Raw genomic sequence first — 25,316 nt, 5'->3', positions numbered from 1 at the left:
GTGGTGAGCTACATGCTGGCCTTCCGGAGCCAAATGGCCAAGTTGTGGAAGCAAGCTTCTGACAACTTGGAGGCCAGCCAGGCAGTAATGAAGGAATGGTACGATCACAATGCTCACCCGGTGGAATTGGAGCCTGGCCAGAAAGTGTGGGTGATGGAACCTGGAGAGCTAAGTGCCCTTCAGGATCGTTGGACAGGCCCATTTGAGGTGTTGGAAAAGAAGGGTAAGGCCACTTACTTGGTGGATCTTAAGACCCCTCGACAGCCCCTACGGGTGCTGCATGCCAATCGCCTCAAACCCCACCACGAGAGGCCAGAGGTCATCCTGATGATGGTGACTGATGGTGCCGAGGAAGAAGAAAGCGAGCCTCTCCCTGATCTCTTCTCATCTCAAGAGAAGGATGGGTCGGTGGAGGGAGTGATTCTCTCCCCATCCCTAACTCATGAGCAGCGAGAGGATTGCCGCCAGGTATTGGAGCAGTACTCTTCGTTGTTCTCCCTTGTCCCGGGAAGAACCCACCTGTGTACCCATGATGTGGACACCGGAGACAGCCCACCAGTGAAGTCAAAGACCTACCGGCTGTCAGACAAGGTGAAGGCTAGCATCCATGGAGAGGTTGCCAAGATGCTAGAGCTAGGAGTGATAGAACCTTCCAACAGCCCTTGGTCCAGTCCGGTGGTGCTAGTGCCAAAAGCCGCCCCACCAGGCACCACACCAGAACTGAGGTTCTGTGTGGATTACCGAGGACTGAACTCAGTTACAAAGACTGATGCTCATCCGATCCCTAGGGCGGATGAGTTAATTGACCGGCTAGGAGCTGCCCAATACCTAAGTACCTTTGACCTCACCTCAGGGTACTGGCAGATCTCCTTGACAGATGGAGCAAAGGAAAGGTCAGCCTTCTCCACGCCTGAGGGACACTTCCAATTTTGTGTGATGCCCTTTGGGCTCAAAAATGCCCCTGCCACATTTCAGCGGCAGGTGAATCAGGTCCTCTCGGGAATGGAGAGTTTCTCTGCTGCCTACCTGGATGACATTGCTGTCTTCAGTAGCAGTTGGGAGGACCATTTGCAACATTTGCAAGCAGTTCTCCAGGCCCTGAAACAAGCTGGATTGACCATCAAAGCCAGCAAATGCCAGATTGGGCAAGGGTCGGTTGTGTACCTTGGACACTTGGTGGGTAGGGGGTCAGTGCAGCCCCTGCAGGCAAAGATTGAGGCAATCATGGCCTGGGAACCCCCCAAGACACAGACTGAGGTCCGAGCTTTCCTGGGCCTCACAGGCTACTACTGTCGCTTTGTGAAGGGATATGGCACTATTGTAGCGCCCCTCACAGAGCTCACCTCAAAGAAACAACCTCGACGGGTAGTTTGGACGAAAGCTTGTCAGCAAGCATTTGAGAAACTGAAGCAGGCAATGTGTGCAGCACCGGTCCTGAGGGCCCCAGACTTCAACAAGGAGTTCATTGTCCAGACAGATGCATCAGAACATGGCATTGGGGCAGTGTTATCGCAACTAAATGAAGAGGGCCTGGATCAACCTGTGGTCTTCTTATCCAGGAGACTGCTTCCCCGGGAACAGAAATGGAGTACAATTGAGAGGGAAGCTTTTGCGGTGGTGTGGGCTCTGAAGAAGCTGCGGCCATACCTGTTTGGCTCGCACTTCCTGGTTCAGACTGACCATCGCCCCCTTCGTTGGCTAATGCAGATGAAGGGGGAGAATCCCAAGCTGTTGAGGTGGTCCATCTCCCTACAGGGAATGGACTTCCGGGTGGAACATCGGCCTGGAGTGGACCACGCCAATGCAGACGGTCTCTCCAGGTATTTCCGCCTTAGTCATGAGGACTCCCAAGGGGTTGGGTAGTTCTCCCCACTTTCAGCTGGGGGGGACGCGTGTTAGACCTGTCTGGCTTTTTGCGTAGTCCCTCCAATTTATTATTTATTTTGTCCCCTTTTTGCCCCTCATACTTTTATTAATTTTTGTGTCCACTAGCTTTTTCAAGGTGTTGGTAAAGGGGATAGGTGTTCTTTCACCCTCATAGTTTTTCACCTCAGGCCTAGAGGCCTTTCCTGACAGGAAAATAGTTGGAGTCACAAAATGGTGGCTACCAACTGTCCCAACTGCCAAACCTAGAACCTGTCCCATAGAGTAGAATAGGGCGTTCCAGAACCTTCTGGTTACTTCTGGACTCCTGAGGGTTAGCCTATAAAAGGCGGAATGCTGGACAGCCATTTTGTCTTGCCAGAGAGAGTCAGCTGGAGGACAGGTTATCTCGGAAGGTGGGGGGAAGGCTAGTGAAAGGGTTGACCTCCTGGACTGGGATGCGGCCAAATTGATCCACTTCTCTACCCCTCCTTTGAGATCCTTGTCTTGTCCCCGCTGTTTATGATTACTGAAGACCCTGGGCGCCTGACTATTCCCTAGACCGGAAGAATAGGGATGTGAACAGGAGAAGGAGACTGCAGCACTGTGGGGGTGCAGTCCTCTGCCCAGTGAAGAGACTAATGCTGAGAAACGCCCAGACAGGAAGGGGTTAATCCTTGTGGCCTGCTCCCTTGCTCAGCTCATCAACTCAACCCTGCTTCCGACTGCCAGGATTTCCCCCTAGTGATAGCATCCTACAGTGTCCCTCCTCCTACCTGCCTTCGTCGATTGCTGGTCAAGGAGAGTGACGAGCACTGAGGGAGCAGAAGCGGGGTGAAGACGTCCTGGTCCGCCCCCGGGTCGGCGTGGAGAGAGACGCGGTGAAGGAGCCGTCCATGTGGTGAGGAGCGGTCCTGGTAATGCCCTTGACAGTGCTGGAGTGGGCGGAGTAGTGGAAAGAGCACCGGCGGGAGAGCGCGGGCTTCAGCGGGGAGACACTTCCCCTTCGCGCATGCCCGGTCGTGCCGTCTAGCTCTGCGAGGTGTGGCCAGCCTGTGAGGGGAAGCGGAAGCGGCGCTCGGCACGGCCAGAAGCAGCTTCTGACGCCTGCCCTGGGAACGTGAGAGCAGAAGCGGAGGGCCCGCTGGCAATTTCGAAGCAAAGGCAAGCTGTCACCGATCCCTCCCACGCCAGCGCCGAGGTTAAGAGGTTGGCTCGGCTGGAATAAACGGTTGCTACAGCTGCCGGTTGGGTCGACAGCAGAGTTGTCTGTCAGCCCCGATTCCTGGAGACCGGGGCAGTATAGTCTACAAGAAGACAGTAAGGAGAGTGGGGGTGAAGGGGGAAAATACTGAGCCCTCGCAGGGAATATTTACCTCACGAGTCAGAGGAGACTCGGTACCAGTGCATAAGAGAGGTGCCCAGACACCCTGAAAGTTTTTACTCCTACGCTGTGTCCTAGAAGGTGGGGGATTCGTTTAATGTTACCAACCTCATTGAGACAGGTCTGGGGAAAGGCAACTACTGAGACAGAAACCAGGGGGACCAAGTCTAGGGTCAGGAAAGCGCTGTAAGTTCCCACCAACTAGGGACACCATCAGACACTAATAGAGGTTGTTGATGTATTTATGGAACTTGTGGATTTCCTACACTTCCGTCTGGGTGCGCACTCACTTTGTGAATAAGGTACAGATAAGGGAGGAAGAGATTTAAACACTGTAGAGAAACCAAAGCCAGTAAAGTTTTGAGTCTGATGTAATGAAATGTATTTTTGATGTTGATTACTAATGCAAGTTAACATTGCAGAAAATATTACTACTGATTCCAACTGCGTATACTGAGCTGTAGTCTTTCCAAAGACTTAAGAGTAATGCTACTTCTTCTGACAGAATGTAAAGTACTAAACTGTGAATACTAAGTAAAAGAGAACAGAGAATATTTTTTTTATAAAGCAGCTCTTATTTTTCCATAATTTGGTGCAGTGTCATTTTTGTGTGTTATTGCGTGGAGTTACTGCTGGGTGGTTTGCAACCTTCACACTTGTGCCTCTAGCATTTGTGCCCTACCCTAGGCCAGGCTACCCTAGGTGACCTGTCATCCCAGGTTCCAACAGACAGAATTTAGAACACTGTCATACATTCACCCCAGAACAAGGATCTGGGCCTAAATCCATCGTTTTTTTGCACTCCACACCACCCTGGGTTAGACACTGGCTATATGCAAATCAGCTCTGACCCTGTGCCTCATGGGAACAGTCCAGTCCGAACTACCAAGCCATGTCTTTTCCAGACCCGAATCAAGCATCCAAGGACCGGTTTCAGGCTATCAGCCTTCATCAGCCTGGATAGCTTGACTCCAGTGGTGTGGAGGGCCTGGGACTCACGTCTGAGCATCCCTAGCCCACTCGGGGTGAAATTGCAAAAAACACAGTTGATGGACAAATGTAGAACAATGTCATACATTCACCCCAGTACAAGGATCTGGGCCTAAATCCATCGTTTGTTTGCACTCCACACCACCCTGGGTGAGACACTGGCTATATGCAAATCAGCTCTGACCCTGTGCCTCATGGGAACAGTCCAGTCCGAACTACCAAGCCATGTCTTTCCCAGACCGGAATCAAGCATCCAAGGACCGGTTTCAGGCTATCAGCCTTCATCAGCCTGGATAGCTTGACTCCAGTGGTGTGGAGGGCCTGGGACTCACGTCTGAGCATCCCCAGCCCACTCGGGGTGAAATTGCAAAAAACACAGTTGATGGACAGAATGTAGAACAATGTCATACATTCACCCCAGTACAAGGATCTGGGCCTAAATCCATCGTTTTTTTGCACTCCACACCACCCTGGGTTAGACACTGGCTATATGCAAATCAGCTCTGACCCTGTGCCTCATGGGAACAGTCCAGTCCGACCTACCAAGCCATGTCTTTCCCAGACCGGAATCAAACATCCAAGGACCGGTTTCAGGCTATCAGCCTTCATCAGCCTGGATAGCTTCACTCCAGTGGTGTGGAGGGCCTGGGACTCACGTCTGAGCATCCCCAGCCTACTCGGGGTGAAATTGCAAAAAACACAGTTGATGGACAGAATGTAGAACAATGTCATACATTCACCCCAGTAAAAGGATCTGGGCCTAAATCCATCGTTTTTTTGCACTCCACACCACCCTGGGTTAGACACTGGCTATATGCAAATCAGCTCTGACCCTGTGCCTCATGGGAACAGTCCAGTCCGACCTACCAAGCCATGTCTTTCCCAGACCGGAATCAAGCATCCAAGGACCGGTTTCAGGCTATCAGCCTTCATCAGCCTGGATAGTTTGACTCCAGTGGTGTGGAGGGCCTGGGACTCACGTCTGAGCATCCCCAGCCCACTTGGGGTGAAATTGCAAAAAACACAGTTGATGGACAGAATGTAGAACAATGTCATACATTCACCCCAGTACAAGGATCTGGGCCTAAATCCATTGTTTTTTTGCACTCCACACCACCCTGGGTTAGACACTGGCTATATGCAAATCAGCTCTGACCCTGTGCCTCATGGGAACAGTCCAGTCCGAACTACCAAGCCATGTCTTTCCCAGACCGGAATCAAGCATCCAAGGACCGGGTTCAGGCTATCAGCCTTCATCAGCCTGGATAGCTTGACTCCATGGTGTGGAGGGCCTGGGACTCACGTCTGAGCATCCCCAGCCCACTCGGGCTGAAATTGCAAAAAACACAGTTGATGGACAGAATGTAGAACAATGTCATACATTCACCCCAGTACAAGGATCTGGGCCTAAATCCATCGTTTTTTTGCACTCCACACCACCCTGGGTTAGACACTGGCTATATGCAAATCAGCTCTGACCCTGTTCCTCATGGGAACAGTCCAGTCCGAACTACCAAGCCATGTCTTTCCCAGACCGGAATCAAGCATCCAAGGACCCGTTTCAGGCTATCAGCCTTCATCAGCCTGGATAGCTTGACTCCAGTGGTGTTGAGGGCCTGGGACTCACGTCTGAGCATCCCCAGCCCACTCGGGTGAAATTGCAAAAAACACAGTTGATGGACAGAATGTAGAACAATGTCATACATTCACCCCAGTACAAGGATCTGGGCCTAAATCCATCGTTTTTTTGCACTCCACACCACCCTGGGTTAGACACAGGCTATATGCAAATCAGCTCTGACCCTGTGCCTCATGGGAACAGTCCAGTCCGAACTACCAAGCCATGTCTTTCCCAGACCGGAATCAAGCATCCAAGGACCGGTTTCAGGCTATCAGCCTTCATCAGCCTGGATAGCTTGACTCCAGTGGTGTGGAGGGCCTGGGACTCACGTCTGAGCATCCCCAGCCCACTCGGGGTGAAATTGCAAAAAAAACAGTTGATGGACAGAATGTAGAACAATGTCATACATTCACCCCAGTACAAGGATCTGGGCCTAAATCCATCGTTTTTTTGCACTCCACACCACCCTGGGTTAGACACTGGCTATATGCAAATCAGCTCTGACCCTGTGCCTCATGGGAACAGTCCAGTCCGACCTATCGAGCCATGTCTTTCCCAGACCGGAATCAAGCATCCAAGGACCGGTTTCAGGCTATCAGCCTTCATCAGCCTGGATAGCTTGACTCCAGTGGTGTGGAGGGCCTGCGACTCACGTCTGAGCATCCCCAGCCCACTCGGGGTGAAATTGCAAAAAACACAGTTGATGGACAGAATGTAGAACAATGTCATACATTCACCCCAGTACAAGGATCTGGGCCTAAATCCATCGTTTTTTGCACTCCACACCACCCTGGGTTAGACACTGGCTATATGCAAATCAGCTCTGACCCTGTGCCTCATGGGAACAGTCCAGTCCGAACTACCAAGCCATGTCTTTCCCAGACCGGAATCAAGCATCCAAGGACCGGTTTCAGGCTATCAGCCTTCATCAGCCTGGAAAGCTTGACTCCAGTGGTGGGGAGGGCCTGGGACTCACGTCTGAGCATCCCCAGCCCACTCGGGGTGAAATTGCAAAAAACACAGTTGATGGACAGAATGTAGAGCAATGTCATACATTCACCCCAGTACAAGGATCTGGGCCTAAATCCATCGTTTTTTTGCACTCCACACCACCCTGGGTTAGACACTGGCTATATGCAAATCAGCTCTGACCCTGTGCCTCATGGGAACAGCCCAGTCCGAACTACCAAGCCATGTCTTTCCCAGACCGGAATCAAGCATCCAAGGACCGGTTTCAGGCTATCAGCCTTCATCAGCCTGGATAGCTTGACTCCAGTGGTGTGGAGGGCCTGGGACTCACGTCGGAGCATCCCCAGCCCACTCGGGGTGAAATTGCAAAAAACACAGTTGATGGACAGAATGTAGAACAATGTCATACATTCACCCCAGTACAAGGATCTGGGCCTAAATCCATCGTTTTTTTGCACTCCACACCACCCTGGGTTAGACACTGGCTATATGCAAATCAGCTCTGACCCTGTGCCTCATGGGAACAGTCCAGTCCGACCTATCGAGCCATGTCTTTCCCAGACCGGAATCAAGCATCCAAGGACCGGTTTCAGGCTATCAGCCTTCATCAGCCTGGATAGCTTGACTCCAGTGGTGTGGAGGGCCTGCGACTCACGTCTGAGCATCCCCAGCCCACTCGGGGTGAAATTGCAAAAAACACAGTTGATGGACAGAATGTAGAACAATGTCATACATTCACCCCAGTACAAGGATCTGGGCCTAAATCCATTGTTTTTTGCACTCCACACCACCCTGGGTTAGACACTGGCTATATGCAAATCAGCTCTGACCCTGTGCCTCGTGAGAACAGTCCAGTCCGAACTACCAAGCCATGTCTTTCCCAGACCGGAATCAAGCATCCAAGGACCGGTTTCAGGCTATCAGCCTTCATCAGCCTGGATAGCTTGACTCCAGTGGTGTGGAGGGCCTGGGACTCACGTCTGAGCATCCCCAGCCCACTCGGGGTGAAATTGCAAAAAACACAGTTGATGGACAGAATGTAGAACAATGTCATACATTCACCCAGTACAAGGATCTGGGCCTAAATCCATCGTTTTTTTGCACTCCACACCACCCTGGGTTAGACACTGGCTATATGCAAATCAGCTCTGACCCTGTGCCTCATGAGAACAGTCCAGTCCGAACTACCAAGCCATGTCTTTCCCAGACCGGAATCAAGCATCCAAGGACCGGTTTCAGGCTATCAGCCTTCATCAGCCTGGATAGCTTGACTCCAGTGGTGTTGAGGGCCTTGGACTCACGTCTGAGCATCCCCAGCCCACTTGGGGTGAAATTGCAAAAAACACAGTTGATGGACAGAATGTAGAAAAATGTCATACATTCACCCCAGTACAAGGATCTGGGCCTAAATCCATTGTTTTTTTGCACTCCACACCACCCTGGGTTAGACACTGGCTATATGCAAATCAGCTCTGACCCTGTGCCTCATGGGAACAGTCCAGTCCGAACTACCAAGCCATGTCTTTCCCAGACCGGAATCAAGCATCCAAGGACCGGTTTCAGGCTATCAGCCTTCATCAGCCTGGATAGCTTGACTCCATGGTGTGGGGGGCCTGGGACTCACGTCTGAGCATCCCCAGCCCACTCGGGCTGAAATTGCAAAAAACACAGTTGATTGACAGAATGTAGAACAATGTCATACATTCACCCCAGTACAAGGATCTGGGCCTAAATCCATCGTTTTTTTGCACTCCACACCACCCTGGGTTAGACACTTGCTATATGCAAATCAGCTCTGACCCTGTGCCTCATGGGAACAGTCCAGTCCGAACTACCAAGCCATGTCTTTCCCAGACCGGAATCAAGCATCCAAGGACCGGTTTCAGGCTATCAGCCTTCATCAGCCTGGATAGCTTGACTCCAGTGGTGTGGAGGACCTGGGACTCACGTCTGAGCATCCCCAGCCCACTCGGGGTGAAATTGCAAAAAACACAGTTGATGGACAGAATGTAGAACAATGTCATACATTCACCCCAGTACAAGGATCTGGGCCTAAATCCATCGTTTTTTTGCACTCCACATCACCCTGGGTTAGACACTGGCTATATGCAAATCAGCTCTGACCCTGTGCCTCATGGGAACAGTCCAGTCAGAACTACCAAGCCATGTCTTTCCCAGTCCGGAATCAAGCATCCAAGGACCGGTTTCAGGCTATCAGCCTTCATCAGCCTGGATAGCTTGACTCCAGTGGTGTGGAGGGCCTGGGACTCACGTCTGATCATCCCCAGCCCACTCGGGGTGAAATTGCAAAAAACACAGTTGATGGACAGAATGTAGAACAATGTCATACATTCACCCCAGTACAAGGATCTGGGCCTAAATCCATCGTTTTTTTGCACTCCACACCACCCTGGGTTAGACACTGGCTATATGCAAATCAGCTCTGACCCTGTGCCTCATGGGTACAGTCGAGTCCGAACTACCAAGCCATGTCTTTCCCAGACCGGAATCAAGCATCCAAGGACCGGTTTCAGGCTATCAGCCTTCATCAGCCTGGATAGCTTGACTCCAGTGGTGTGGAGGGCCTGGGACTCACGTCGGAGCATCCCCAGCCCACTCGGGGTGAAATTGCAAAAAACACAGTTGATGGACAGAATGTAGAACAATGTCATACATTCACCCCAGTACAAGGATCTGGGCCTAAATCCATCATTTTTTTGCACTCCACACCACCCTGGGTTAGACACTGGCTATATGCAAATCAGCTCTGACCCTGTGCCTCATGGGAACAGTCCAGTCCGACCTACCGAGCCATGTCTTTCCCAGACCGGAATCAAGCATCCAAGGACCGGTTTCAGGCTATCAGCCTTCATCAGCCTGGATAGCTTGACTCCAGTGGTGTGGAGGGCCTGGGACTCACGTCTGAGCATCCCCAGCCCACTCGGGGTGAAATTGCAAAAAACACAGTTGATGGACAGAATGTAGAACAATGTCATACATTCACCCAGTACAAGGATCTGGGCCTAAATCCATCGGTTTTTTGCACTCCACACCACCCTGGGTTAGACACTGGCTATATGCAAATCAGCTCTGCCCCGGGGCCTCATGAGAACAGTCCAGTCCGAACTACCAAGCCATGTCTTTCCCAGACCGGAATCAAGCATCCAAGGACCGGTTTCAGGCTATCAGCCTTCATCAGCCTGGATAGCTTGACTCCAGTGGTGTTGAGTGCCTTGGACTCACGTCTGAGCATCCCCAGCCCACTTGGGGTGAAATTGCAAAAAACACAGTTGATGGACAGAATGTAGAAAAATGTCATACATTCACCCCAGTACAAGGATCTGGGCCTAAATCCATTGTTTTTTTGCACTCCACACCACCCTGGGTTAGACACTGGCTATATGCAAATCAGCTCTGACCCTGTGCCTCATGGGAACAGTCCAGTCCGAACTACCAAGCCATGTCTTTCCCAGACCGGAATCAAGCATCCAAGGACCGGTTTCAGGCTATCAGCCTTTAACAGCCTGGATAGCTTGACTCCATGGTGTGGGGGGCCTGGGACTCACGTCTGAGCATCCCCAGCCCACTCGGGCTGAAATTGCAAAAAACACAGTTGATGGACAGAATGTAGAACAATGTCATACATTCACCCCAGTACAAGGATCTGGGCCTAAATCCATTGTTTTTTTGCACTCCACACCACCCTGGGTTAGACACTGGCTATATGCAAATCAGCTCTGACCCTGTGCCTCATGGGAACAGTCCAGTCCGAACTACCAAGCCATGTCTTTCCCAGACCGGAATCAAGCATCCAAGGACCGGTTTCAGGCTATCAGCCTTCATCAGCCTGGATAGCTTGACTCCAGTGGTGTGGAGGGCATGGGACTCACGTCTGAGCATCCCCAGCCCACTCGGGGTGAAATTGCAAAAAACACAGTTGATGGACAGAATGTAGAACAATGTCATACATCCACCCCCGTACAAGGATCTGGGCCTAAATCCATCTGTGGTGTGGAGGGCCTGGGACTCACGTCTGAGCATCACCAGCCCACTTGGGGTGAAATTGCAAAAAACACAGTTGATGGACAGAATGTAGAACAATGTCATACATTCACCCCAGTACAAGGATCTGGGCCTAAATCCATCTTTTTTTGCACTCCACACCACCCTGGGTTAGACACTGGCTATATGCAAATCAGCTCTGACCCTGTGCCTCATGGGAACAGTCCAGTCCGAACTACCAAGCCATGTCTTTCCCAGACCGGAATCAAGCATCCAAGGACCGGTTTCAGGCTATCAGCCTTCATCAGCCTGGATAGCTTGACTCCAGTGGTGTGGAGGTCCTGGGACTCACGTCTGAGCATCCCCAGCCCACTCGGGGTGAAATTGCAAAAAACACATTTGATGGACTGAATGTAGAACAATGTCATACATTCACCCCAGTACAAGGATCTGGGCCTAAATCCATGGGTGGTGTGGAGTGCAAAAAAATGATGGATTTAGGCCCAGATCCTTGTACTGGGTGAATGTATGACATTGTTCTACATTCTTTCCATCAACTGTGTTTTTTGCAATTTTCACCCCGAGTGGGCTGGGTATGCTCAGACGTGAGTCCCAGGCTCTCCACACCACTGGAGTCAAGCTATCCAGGCTGATAGCCAGAAACCGGTCCTTGGATGCTTGATTCCGGTCTGGGAAAGACATGGCTTGGTAGTTCGGACTGGACTGTTCCCATGAGGCACAGGGTCAGAGCTGATTTGCATATAGCCAGTGTCTAACCCAGGGTGGTGTGGAGTGCAAAAAAGCGATGGATTTACGCCCAGATCCTTGTACTGGGGTGAATGTATGACATTGTTCTACATTCTGTCCATCAACTGTGTTTTTTGCAATTTTCACCCCGAGTGGGCTGGGTATGCTCAGACGTGAGTCCCAGGCTCTCCACACCACTGGAGTCAAGCTATCCAGGCTGATGAAGGCTGATAGCCAGAAACCGGTCCTTGGATGCTGGATTCCGGTCTGGGAAAGACATGGCTTGGTAGTTCGGACTGGACTGTTCCCATGAGGCACAGGGTCAGAGCTGATTTGCATATAGCCAGTGTCTAACCGAGGGTGTTGTGGAGTGAAAAAAAACGATGGATTTAGGCCCAGATACTTTTACTGGGGTGAATGTATGACATTGTTCTACATTCTGTCCATCAACTGTGTTTTTTGCAATTTTCACCCCGAGTGGGCTGGGTATGCTCAGACGTGAGTCCCAGGCTCTCCACACCACTGGAGTCAAGCTATCCAGGCTGATGAAGGCTGGTAGCCAGAAACCGGTCCTTGGATGCTTGATTCCGGTCTGGGAAAGACATGGCTTGGTAGTTCGGACTGGACTGTTCGCATGAGCCACAGGGTCAGAGCTGATTTGCATATAGCCAGTGTCTAACCCAGGGTGGTGTGGAGTGCAAAAAAACGATGGATTTAGGCCCAGATCCTTGTACTGGGGTGAATGTATGACATTGTTCTACATTCTGTCCATCAACTGTGTTTTTTGCAATTTTCACCCCGAGTGGGCTGGTTATGCTCAGACGTGAGTCCCAGGCTCTCCACACCACTGGAGTCAAGCTATCCAGGCTGATGAAGGCTGATAGCCAGAAACCGGTCCTTGGATGCTTGATTCCGGTCTGGGAAAGACATGGCTTGGTAGTTCGGACTGGACTGTTCCCATGAGGCACAGGGTCAGAGCTGATTTGCATATAGCCAGTGTCTAACCCAGGGTGGTGTGGAGTGCAAAAAAACGATGGATTTAGGCCCAGATCCTTGTACTGGGGTGCATGTATGACATTGTTCTACATTCTGTCCATCAACTGTGTTTTTTGCACTTTTAGAAAGTAGACATGTTCTTGTTTAACCATTCTGTGTGCCTCTGCCTGTTTGTGGATTGACTGTCTGGTTCTCGAGTGACATGGGCTGGTGTTGTGCAATCACTGTAGAGAGCCGGGGGTGGGGTTGAGGTGCTGCTGAACCTTTCTGAATGACTCAGAGCTGAGGTGAATGGGGCTTGGCTGTATTTAAAGTAGCGGGAGGAGATTTCCTTGCACCTAAATAGGGCCTGTCTCCATTGCACAATACTTCTCCAACCCCTTTGGTTGTATTGCACCAATGAGGACAGAACTGGTTTGGACTGGGCTCAGAGAACTTTGTACAAAGAGAACAAAGACATTTGGGGTTATAAGTATTTGACCTGAAAACCCAGAACATTAGATTACTTCTGGACTCAAGAGGAACCAATGTCAATTTGCCAATGAGAAGAGCTGAAGAGCTGCGAGGAGTTCTGCCCCTTAGCTGTGTGCTGTGTGGGGTTGGCCTGCAGTTGCTGTTTCTGCCAAGGAAAGGACAAAGACTAGAACTTTGCTGTGAGCCTGCTTGAAGAAGATCTCAAAGGGTCTGCGTGTGCTGGCCTCCTGTTCTGAAGTATCAGGTACACTAAGACTTCACCCCCAGCTCCCCTGAACTCTGCCACTGAGTATTATGACCTGCCAGGAGTTGCTTGTTCCAGTTCTAGGCCTCTGGAGGCTGTTCCTGCAGTTGGGAGCTGGATTAAAAGAAGAACTGAAGAAATTGACGCATCGCTCTTCTTGTAGCTGTTTTTCTGATGCCTCACCGCTGTACTAGAAAAATCTCCACTCATCGCCACACCCCTGCAGGGTCGATGCAGTGCCTTTCAGGGCTGCAAGAACCGACGCTTGGAGGGATCGTGGCTAAAGAAACCATTGCACCGGTGCAGCAGGTTTTTCCCGATGCATCACCCGCAGACCAGAATCGTCTTGGAATCGATGCATCACTTCCCTCTTAAGACCGGATTCAACATATCACTTCTCCTGTGTGCAGCAGAACAGCCACATTGCCTCTCCCAGGTCTCAGGAACTGCCACATCTCTTTGTTTTTAACGCACATCATTTCTGTGGCTGTCTGGCCTTGTGGATTTTGATGCATCTACAGGTACATTGTGAGAAATCACACATCCATAGTTTTCTATGGATCAAGTTGTTTGAAGCCTTTTTAAAGTCATATTCTTATTAGATGTATGTTAGATTTTTGTCATTGTTGAGTTTAGATCAATATATTTTATTTTTCTAATCCGGTGTGGTGTCCATTTGAGGTGTTATCACTGTATTACTGTGTATTTTGAGTACAAATACTTTACACAGTGCCTTTTGGAGAATCCTATCTGCTCGTGCCAAGCTACCCAGGGGGCGAGCAGGGGACATCTAAAGTGTGTATCCCCCTTACCCTTACTAGAAGCAAGGGTCCCTATCTAGACAAAGGTTCCAATCTCTGACAACTAGAGACCCTCATTTCTAACAGCATCATATTTTACTGTGGTGCTTGTTCAAAACTAAAAACTATTTCTATATCATTCTAGTACACCTGCCTGCTGGCAAACTCACACACTCATTTATGAAAATATTTGTCATACTTTTTTAATTTAAAATGTTATTGCAGGCATATGCTTTCAACGTGTAGGCAGAAGCTTTTTTCTTTTTTTGTCGCATATTCTTCCAATAGACAATTGGACCACTTCTCTACGCCAGGTCCATTGGCATTGCCAGGGCTTGTAATCTGTTAACATTAATTTTTCAATTTGCTTTTCTAAACCTTAAGATAAGTTTCATGCTTTCCTTTTACACTCAGATATTTTTTTGCTATAAAATGACATTAGCACAGTATCAATTTCATTGTTTTAATAATAACAGAGTGGGTTGCATGCATGGCAACGACATATGTGTCATCTAAAATCCGCAGCTATTTCAGTCGAAATAGATTCCTCTGACCTCAAACCCAATTAAGAGAGCTTTGTAAACATAATCCTATCTTCATAGTGTCAAACATTTTTTTTATCCAACTAAAGCCCTTGTATTTTGTTTCTAAAATGCATGTTCATCCTTTCAGTCTATCCTTTGCTCGTGCATGATTATGTGCTCTAACAGTTGATTGATCAACTGCTAATGAATATATTTTGAAAATATTCCAAAAATTGTTTTGGAGACGTGCAACCTTTCAACTTCCTGTTTATGTCTAAAGACATATCAGTGTATTTTTGTTGCCAATATTTGTAATCCTAGTTTTTTTGTACACATGTTTTCTAGGGAGTTTTATTGGGAGTTGTGGGGGCGCGCTCCAGCTGTCGCTACTTCCGGGGAGAGCCTACTGCGGCAGGGCTCAGCCGGATGCGCAGCATTAGGAGGAATTAAGCGCCGATTAGCACTGCCAGCTGAGGCGCTATACCGAGTGAACGTACTGCATCTCTGGATGTGATTGCTGCTAATTTGTATTTTTGCACAAGACTATTATGATTTTAAATTTTTCAACATAACATAATGCAAACTTGGTTTTAAAACTGTATCGTACCTTACAGCCTGACTCCCTGGTCTGCCGCGGGAAGTCCCATTTGAGCGGAGGGAGAGCAGGGACACTCCGAGTTTCGGAGAGAGCATAGTCGCCATATTGGGAGTGGTGGGGCCGCGCTCTAGCTGTCGCTACTTCTGGGGAGAGCCTACTAAGCCCAATGCTCAGCAGGACGCGCAGCGGACGTGCATAGCGGGTGTGCTGAAGGCGCGCCATAGGCAAGCCTGTCTGTGCCCGTCCGAGCCTGTAACGCCCCCAGCGCCATAACCCCGCTCGTTTCTCAAAAATTAGTTTCTCTTGTGATGAATTGCTGGGCTTAAACACAGGTAAATGTTTAATTCCTACCATACTGCATGATCACCATGTCACCGATCCCAATGGTTCCCCATCCTGTGGTTTTGAGATTGCCAACTTGTCGGCACATTCGACTGACCGCCACCAGGATACAAACATTACTAACTTCGGGACTAACTCAATAAACCCTAACACAGCGATCAGCCCTGCTCATGGGAAACTAACAAATGGGCCCACACGTAATAATTGCAAAATAATAAAATGAATCCTGCTAAACACCAGATCCTTGCCCAAGCATCAATATGGTATTGGTTGTAAGCTTTTATTCGATAAAACAAGTATCTTGAAAGCCATTTACATACAATAATCAGTATGAGTTAGAAACCCAAATATCTAATAACACATCTGATTAGGTATTCCTCACAGAAACGTGGGCCTCTCCCACTTCTGGACCAGACTAGAACATTACTGTTTCTAGTGGATATTCAGTGGCACAGGTAGATAGGATAGGAGCAGCAGGGGGAGGAATTGCGTTAATATATCGCTCACATTTTAAAGTTAACTTTCAATCAGAAACTGGTCCTAAAGCTATGTCCTTCAGTGTCAAAGGTAATAATCAAGAACTCTTATCAGGTTTATTGATTTATAGGCCACCTGGAAAAAGAGCCCCTTTTATTAGAGCACTTCAAACCTTCTTGGAATCTTGCCTAGATACTGACACATTCACAGTGATTTTAACTTCCATTTAGAGGAAAATAATGATTTAGACGCCTCTGTTTTAATTGATAACTTGCAGGGATTTGGGATGGAACAGATTTTATCCAAACCCATGCATCAAGCTGGCCACACGCTTGATGGCATCTTTACTAATAATGACCACATCGAAGTAGTATTGGTCCAGCTTGTTCCATGGTCGGATCAGGCGGCCATCCATTTTAACGTGAAAACCAATTCACCAGTTATTGGTCGAAGGGATCGTCCCCTGCTAGCTAAAACTCTGACCTGGAAATACATTCAGGGAGACAAGTTAACTAAAATCCTGTCCAACCATGCCCCATGATAGAGGACAGTAACGGTGGGGCAAACAAATTCGACTTATGGCTTTAATGAGTTCGCCCCTGAGGAAATAAAGAAACCCAGGAGACGACTAGTCTTCTCACCTTGGTATACAGCTGAAGCTAAACTCATTAAAATCAAATGCCGACGCCAGGAACGGATCTGGAGATCTGACTATAGCGCTCAGCACAGGAAGGAATACACCAGTGCCCTGCAAGACTATAAAACAAAGATAAAACAGGCAAAATCGGCCCACATTACTAAACAAATTCAAGAGGCCACGAATTCCTCAAAGGAACTATTCAAAACCGTATCAAATCTAGCTAAGTGCCCTCCTGACATATCCCAGATCAACATTTTGTGGACAAACTGGCCCGGTTCTTTCAACAAACAGTTCTAGCTGTCTATGACGAACTCTATTACTTATCAGCAGCGGTGGGAAATGACTACAGGGAACAAATAGAATCCCCCGTGAACTATCTATCTCAATTTTCCTCTTTAAATGAGAATCGGGTCACAAACCTGATAATTCAAACTAAATCAGGCTCACCTTTAGATCCATGTTCCACTTATATACTTCACCTGGCCCCTGAAGTAATTAGTTCCACCCTGACTCCCCTCCTCAATGAGATAATAAGGTCCTGAGTCTTCCCTCAAAGATGGAAAAAGGCCTGCATAAGACCCATCTTGAAAAAGGATTCCTTGGACCCATTAGATACCAAGCATTAGCGTCCCATATCCCGCCTTCCTTTTCCATCCAAGGAACTTGAGAGAGCCATGAATCAGGATTTGGTGAAATTTGTAGATCTTAACAACATCTTGGACCCTATCCAGCATGGCTTTAGATCATGTCACTCTATGGAATCAGCCCTAATAGTGGCTACTGAAGAAATCCGTAGGACCATGGACAGAGGAGGCAGAGCTGTCCTAATACTGCTGGATCTGATGGCAGCTTTTGATAGCGTTAGCATTGAGGTCCTATTAGAAAGGCTTAAAGCTGTAGGCATCACAATACAGCCCTAACCTTACTTAGGTCCTTTTAGGCACCAGAGTATAACAAATCCACTGGGATGAAACTCAATACGGAGAGTTTTTTCTCCAGTGCGGAGTCCCCCAGGGATCAGCGCTCTCCCCCACCCTGTTTAACTTGTATGTGACTCCAATGGCTAAACTTATAAAAGCCCATGGCCTGCAACTGGTGTCTTACGCAGACGACACTCAGTTAGTGGTGTCACTTACTCTGTAGAAGTCACAGCGGATTATTAAGACATTTTTAAAGCTCAACACCGAAAAAACAGAGGTGATCGAATTTGGACAAAAACCCTCTATCTGGAGTCCTCTATGGTGGCCTCCGGAAGCGTGCATTTGCCCCGTCCCGGCACTAAAAGTCAAGAACTTAGGGTTCGTGATTGATAGAGATCTAACTTGTACTTCACAAGTCAATCAAGTCACATCAGCCTGCTTCTTTACAATCAAAGTCCTTAGGAAAATACTACCATGTATACCTTTCACACTAAGGAAAACAGTAGTTGGAGCCCTGGTTCTATCACGCATCGACTATTGTAATGCAATGTACTTAGAAAACTGGTGAAAGACAGCTCACCATACTCCAGTCTTTACAAAATTCTGCAGCTAGAGTATTGCTGGATCTTCCGAAACACCACCCGACATCCAACAGCATTCGCCTACTTCATTGGCTTCCTGTTAGATGAGAGGTGCAGGTCAAGGCCCTCTGTCTGGTCCACAAAACTGTAAATGGAAGACTGGCTGAGGACATGGTAAATCTCTTTCCTCGCTATGTGCCGTCTTGCCGTCTTGCACACTGAGATGTGGGAGTCTGGGCCTGATCTGGCTACCTAACATAAAGAAAGCCCGTTGGGGTGGCAAGTCTTTCTCCTACCAGGCAGCTAATCTATGGAACACCTTGCCCATCGAGCAACGCCTGGACACAAACAAGATCCGTTTCAGGAAAGCGTTAAAAACCTGGCTCTTTACCATGGCCTAATGGGTAGTTCCTTCTTTATTCCTCCTACAGCGCCAAAATGCCTCGGCTTCAGTGCGCTTAATAAATAATCCAGTCAGTCAGGTAAGGTCAGTGGCAATCATGCATGGGTTCATAGAATGCACTGAACTCGCAAATATATGATAGCTTAGTTTACTTTTAAAAATGATGAGGCTGTGAGAGCTTATACTGTACAGAATATTTGCACAACACTCCCCAAGCTCCCCCGTTCGCTTACTTCATCATGTCTGCACTGTTTAATAGCTTGCACATGTTTTGTTTCTTTTTTTCAAAGTCTCAGAAGTGTGTATGGGGAACATATTAGTGGAGGGTGAGCTAACAAATTAAGAGGCAGAGATGAGTCAGAACCTACCAAAGGCTCTGGCTCGGCTCTTAAAGCCCCTGCACGAGCCCAGACTTGATAATGTTAGCTATGTAAATCATACAAATAAAAATAATTCAATATGATAAAACTTTTTCAGAATTTTACAAGCGGAAGTGCTGTAATTAATAAATCACATTATAACACTACAATGAGAAGTAACCCTTAAAATGATAGTTTTTAAACACGAGCCATTAGTGAACTAAGAGTCAAGACAGTGCTCATGTAAACCCTTTATATGGCCCAGATTATTACAGAGCAACATTATAGCCTATTAAATCAGACATATTAGCTTTTTGTACAATTTTTATTCTAAACTCACCTATTTGAAAGTGCTTTCAAACGATAATGAAGAAAATTGAGTTTTGGTGAAATGAAATATTTGACTGAGATCACACAATTTAAAGCTGGGAAGCAGCAATTTATCCAGGTTTTCCGGTTTCACTTTGTACAAATCAGCCACTTAACAGATATCGATATCTATTTGTCTTGACAGGGAGAGATGATCAGCTGAGACACAAACACTCCTTCTCCTCACCATGTCAGGACGCCACGCTTCGCATCGAGCTCGAAGAAGGCTCCCTGCTCCATAGTGCTTGTTGTTGCCTGCTGCTAGGAGGAAATAGGGGTTACTCCCAAGAGAGTTAATTAGATGCAGGTGACTGTACGGAGCCATAAGAGGTCCCTTTTCCTTGTTTTTATTTCTTTCTATTCGACTGGCCTGATACAGCTGTGGCTACAGTGCAAGTGAACTGACATAGGAGGGCACAAGGAAGGTGCTGTGCCCTCCCTCCCCCGGCTTACTTGCTCTTTGAGAAGCAGACTTTGCGGGGGCTACGGATGTATTTAACCCTATTTAATCCCAATGATTAGTAGTGCCCAGTCCTGCCAAGCATCACGCATCACGTGTGACACTAACGCATTTCAGTGTGGTGTTTTACATCACCGCACTGAAATTCTCTGTCACGCATTTAAAAAGTTGCTAGCCACCGCCTCTGCTTTTTGCCAGCAGACTTGCCCAAGCAGCTCTGGCTCATAAACAGTTAACAGTCATGTTGTCTGCAGCTGCTCCTCACCTATGGCTGAGTCACCGAGTGCTGCAGTGCTACAATGTTGCGGTCTCACTCAGCCGGGGCCTGCCAGCCTGGCTCCGGCTGCATTCATTAATTATTCCGGAGCGGGGGGGTCTCATGGTGCAGCGAGGCAGGAGTCAGTGACTGACACACTCACAGCCCATACTCTAGAGACCAATTCAGGGGCGCTGGGGCCTGAGCAAAATCCAAATGTGACTTCACTTGCCAGTGGCAGGTAATTCGTCCGATGGAGTCAGTGGAAGTGCTCTCGTGTCGCCGCTGCAGCAGTGCTGCCTCAGGTGCTGCTTGCTGGTGCTGTGCATAACTCACCAGGCTGAGGCAGGACGATGGACTGCAGCGTGTTGTCTTGCTGCTCTGTACTGACTGTCACACTCCGGATCGATGAGCATGGCCCACCGGGCCGCCCGCGGCACTGATGATTGGGGGAGCTGTCTGCAGGAAGTCTGACTGACAGCAGAGTGACTGGTGGTGCAGCCGCTGGTCATCATGTGCTGTGCCAGTGAGTACACCCGCGGTGACCCCGTCACCAGGTGTCACCGGTGTCTGTCTTACTGACAGAGAAGAGCCTGACCTGCGTTGATGCTTGTTCAAGTAAGTTTTAACTTAGTTTATACTAGTTTCTAAATAGAGTTTCCGCCACTGGGCAGGCGCTGCTGCGCCACTGACGTGAGATAACTAACTACTACTCTGTCACTAAACCTCGACCACTGTTGGCGTGAACGTTTCTTTAATGGTTAGCAAGCACTGGCCTAATGAAACACAGACAGCAGAACAAGGACCCTCCTGGGCCTCCATGATTGTACACCTAGTGTCACTCCGTGTCCCCTATCCATTTTGTGTGCACTAGCACTGGCTGTGGGTGTCTGTGGAACTCCTTTGTACCCCAAACAGGCCCATGCCTCGCTTCCTGATACTTCTACACAACCCACAGGAGGGCCCTGAGCCGCACCTTAAAGTTCAGTACTTAGGCAATCGACATCTTGTATAACCTTTTTAAATGTCAGGATGTATCTCTGTGCGCACTTCTCTCCTATATAAACTCAGAGGCATTGATAATTTCCAGGCCTCCTTTGTAGACTGTGACTTGCAAATCCCCAAGACTCCTGTAGTGTGACTGGCATCCTCAGTTAGCAGTTGCTGGATCTCCAGGTTCCAAAAATGCCCTTCCATTTCTGGTGCTTTACAGCACATCTAAGATCTTTTTAGAGTTTATCTTTGCACAAAGGGGTGTAATTAATGATGTTTATTTGTTTCCCGCGTCTAATTGCTTGATTATGCTCCTTAGAAAAGTGTCACTCATAGTTGATAAAATGTCACTCAGAATTACACTGACATTATAAAAATGTCACACATAGCAATATGAAACCTTGGCAGCTATGAGTGCTCAGGGGATGTATGACGGTACGACGTGTACCGTCACAACGCATCCCTTTCCCTGCGTCCCTTACAACGCAAGTCGTTAGCACGACTTGCGTTGGGGGCGCGGATTTCGAATAGTATAATTTACTATTCTAACACCAGTCCCCGTGGACACTAGGGAAGGTGTTGGGATAGTAAATTTACTATTTTTAATCCTTTAGCGCCCTCCAGTGCAAGTCGTGGTAACGAATTGCGTTGTAAGGGACGCGTTGTAAAGGCCACGCGGAGTAAAATCCGCGTGGTAAAGGATGTTTCCCGTGCCCAGGCTGTGGAGAAGACTGGTTTCCTCCAGGGGTGCAACAACTAAATGGGGGCACAACATGTGCCCCCTTCATGCACCCCCATGCACAGAGACAATGGAGACCCTCTTAGTTTCCTCATCACCATCCTTTTCATGGCGGGCTCACCACCATGAAAAGGAGGGCAGGGAGGAAACTTGTAATATGCTTGGCGATGCCACTGCGCCATCACCAGCATATTACTTCCTCAAAGCGCTGTGCCACCACTAAAGAATGCAGAATCCTGTCATTAGCAGGGGCCCAGTATTGGTCCAACTAGCATACTTATAATATGGCAGTTGGACCACCAATCTGGCGGTCCATGGACCACCAACACGGTTTTGGGTATCCCATGGAACACCAAACTCGTATTCGGGCCCTTAGACTATGCACTGTGCACTTTCAGACTACTTGTATTCATCAGGGCTTCTATTTCCTTAGCCTACCTGCCTGTCCCTGTGGTGATCACTCAGCACAAAGCACAATTCCTGAGGAAATGCTACTTGCTACCTTTTTCAAAAGAAGCAAACATTTGATATTGCAAAGCAGCTTTTAATTCTTTATGGACTTTTCCTTTTGTGAAAATGTGTTTTTTAACTGTAACTTTCTTTCAATGACCTAAAATGCAGAGGGCAATACTGAATATGTAGTCATTGTTCTTCCTTATGTAGCTTGGAAGAGATTGGGCCATCCTTCTACTGCATTGTTGGTTTTGGCTGGTTTATCAATGGTGCTGTCATAGACATTACACCATGATAATTTGAATTTGGTTGGGAGTCTGTGTCCTGAGCGGTGCAATTTGCAAACCTAAGTGTCTTCAAAATAGTCCATTAGGGGGCTGTATTTGTATTCATTTTGCTGGTTAGATGGACTTTCTATAAGCCTAGTGTATTGGCTACGTACCTCTGTTATAGGGACATATGCTAGCTAAATTAAAACAACAATCTTCTTGATTTCAAAGGCAATCTGTTGCAGATTGCTGACTTAGGGGTGTATTAGGATGGCGTTCGGGAATTCACCCTGACCGCCATGGTAGCGGCAAAAGACTGCCCGGCAGGACCCCGGCACAACCGTCAGTCCAATTAGTATGATCCGCAGTCGAAATCCGACAGCGGCGGTACGATCGCAGCCTTTAACATTGCAATGGATGCTACTGCCAGCAGCACCGCCGTGATGTCAAAAGGAGCATGTCCTGCATCTCCCTACACTGCGTGGTAGGCACTGCACAGTGTCTGCCACCTGGTAAAGGGACATCAGAGTGGGGTCCCCCAGTGCACCCATACCCCCCTAACACATGGGGGGCCCGCAACGGGCTCCCTAAGACATTCACTGCATGCCTTTGAGCGGAAAGGCTGGCTTCCACTGGCATCATAATCAAGCCTGGCCCTGCGCCGTTCCCATTTTAGCGGTCCAGCTCTGCATGCCAATGGGGTACTGCAGATTAGATCGAATATGGTACTGGACGCCACAAACTATTCACTTGTAGCGTAATGTAAAAATGCATTCTTGTACAATCCAGATATTTACTTTGAGATCCACTTTTGCACGTCTGGAAAAAAAGGCCCTTTGAACTTCCAAGTTCTGTTTTAACAGTTAATGACAGAACATTTAGTCCCTCCCACAAACAACGTTGTATGTGCTAACATAGCTTAAAAAAAAGTACAACAAAATTCTGCATTTTATAAAACCTGATAAAAAATAGTATTTCAAACTGTACAGTCACCAGAAATACACAATTATCAAAAAGTCACACATTTCACTATGCATCTCCAGCTCCTTCAGCTTTCTGTGCCTGATCAGATTTAGCATCGCTGTTTTCTGCTGGGTTGTTTGCTTCTTTGCTGTCCTTCCCCTTCTTGCCTTTTGGCTGTTTGTCGGTCTTCTTTGGTCCGCTTTTTTAGGTTTTGGGCTCGGCTTTTGGGGGGGCAGGTTTCGCAGACAACTGCGCCGATCTTCTCTGGGGCTCATCTTTCACCTTGGATGCCTTAGCATCTCCGTCAGCCTTTCTCTTGGGCATGGTTGCGTATTACGAACGGGCAACAGGTACAGAAGAAACCGGACTGGAGTTGATGAGGATTGCTGAGAGGAATGTGTTTGTTGCTTTTCAAAGTGTGATACTGTTTTCTTCTTTCTCTATCAAATGTATCTGGGAAGGTGTTAGACACTAAAGGGATCACATTCACGATTCCTACTCTAACCTACATAATTTTGAGGAAAATGTTGCACACTAAAACGTTCATTACTATTCCAATTTCAGCTTAAACCAAATTGGGTAAGATGTTGAACACTTACTTTTCCCACTCCAATCTAAACTGTTCTCAGTTACTTCCAGACTCCTCTTATCATTGAGGCCACATAACATGGCCCTATAGGAGGCATCGAATCAGCATTTGGCCTTATAAATGGCCACAAGTCCTTTGATTGGTTTATAGCCCAATATGTGGGTAAACTTGAGGAAAGCTTCAACAGCTTAAGAGAAAGCAGCAGCTCTACTAGCCTTTAGGGGGGTCCATGTTAAGTGGACTCTAAAGGGATCACACTCAGAATTCCCACTTCAATCCAAACCATTTTAAGAACTCTAATATAATTCATTTTAAAGAAGTTGCTGGACACTAGAGCAGTCACATAACTAATCCCACTCTAATCTAAACGTATTTGGGGAAGGTGTTAGACACTAAAGGGATCACATTTACAATTCCTACTCTAACCTACATCATTTTGAAGAAAATGTTGCACACTAAAACTTCATTACTATTCCAATTTCAGCTTAAACCAAATTGGGTAAGATGTTGAACACTGACTTTTCCCATTCCAATCCAAACCAATTTGTGGAAGTTGATGGTCACTCGAGGGTCCACATTTACAATTTCAACTCAAATCAAAACCAATTTGGAGAAAGTGTTAGACCCTAAAGTTACCACATTTACTATGTCTCTCTCAAATCAAAACCTTTTGGAGAGGGTATTGGACAAGAAAGGGGTCACATTTACTAATTAAATTCCAATCTAAACCAAATTGGGGAACATGTTGGACACTAAAGTGGTCAAAATTATTATTCCCATTCCAAGCTTAACCATTTTGAAGAAGGTTTTGCACCTAAAAGATATGAACTTCTATTGTTAACACTCCATTATAAATCATATGTTCTTATTTTTCTAGACTAAATAAAATTAACTGTATATTCATAATCAATATACATATTTATATCAAACAAATAAAAACAAAATAATTCAAATAATTATTGTAACTCACAAATGTACATTAATAATACATCATCAATTAATAACCACAAAATAATACAATTTTAACTGGGAGTGAAAAAATAATCAAACAAAAACCACATATGCTAGTAAAACAAATCAAACTTGAAAACATGGACATACATATATATGAAACTATAACAAACACTACAATAAAAATAAAACATGCAAATGTATTGTTTAAAAAAACTTCCATTGATTAAAAGCAATAAAATAAATAATAATGTTTTTTAGTATTAAATAGGACACTTTCTTTCTATGTTGAATAAACGTTTTTTCTTTTCCCTGCACCTTACTATAGGGAGATTATGAA

General features: G+C 47.4%; 1 pseudogene; it reads right to left on the bottom strand.

Moving 5' to 3' along the window:
• Window positions 1-23,502: 23,502 nt before the first annotated feature.
• Window positions 23,503-23,784, bottom strand: LOC144819960 (non-histone chromosomal protein HMG-17 pseudogene; annotated as a pseudogene).
• Window positions 23,785-25,316: the final 1,532 nt, after the last annotated feature.

This window comes from Lissotriton helveticus, chromosome 2_1 (assembly GCF_964261635.1).
Source record: "Lissotriton helveticus chromosome 2_1, aLisHel1.1, whole genome shotgun sequence".
Taxonomy (NCBI): domain Eukaryota; kingdom Metazoa; phylum Chordata; class Amphibia; order Caudata; family Salamandridae; genus Lissotriton; species Lissotriton helveticus.
This window is presented reverse-complemented; position numbering and strand designations above follow the sequence as displayed.